Genomic DNA, 520 nt, shown 5'->3' with positions numbered 1-520 from the left:
GGGCTTTTGCCTCTGATCCTACTATTCGTCAAACTATCATCGACCATGACTTCCATGATGATGGCAAAAGAGGCAGTCTTTTTCTGGCGCCTTCCAGTTGGTGTCCTTACTTTCGTCTTCTTGGGCTTGTCCTGTGAATTTGGGGGGGCATCGCACACCTCATTATCACTTTGAACGTGTGTGACTTATTCTGCAAATACATGTGCCCATACCATTTTGTTCGTCGTCATGTAGCTTGAATTAGCACTGCACGACTTGTTGACGACAATCCTAAATTCCACCCAGTTAATGCTAGGCTGGCAACGCTTCAACCATGCCATATCTAGAATAATATTGAATTTATCGAGGTTGAGTAGGATAAACTTGTCTTCACCTCAAACTTCATTACCGACCAAATAATATGCTTTGACGTCTTTATTTTAGATCCATTTGCTAAAGGAATGATAATTTCTCGTTTCACATTGGGCAGGCTAACACCATACCCACACATAATTTGCGCTCGAAAAATGTTATTTGAGGT

Source organism: Plasmopara halstedii (assembly GCF_900000015.1).
Source record: "Plasmopara halstedii genome assembly, contig: Scaffold_614, whole genome shotgun sequence".
Taxonomy (NCBI): Eukaryota; Oomycota; class Peronosporomycetes; order Peronosporales; family Peronosporaceae; genus Plasmopara; species Plasmopara halstedii.
The sequence above is the reverse complement of the archived record's forward strand: the minus strand, read 5'-3'. Positions refer to the sequence as shown.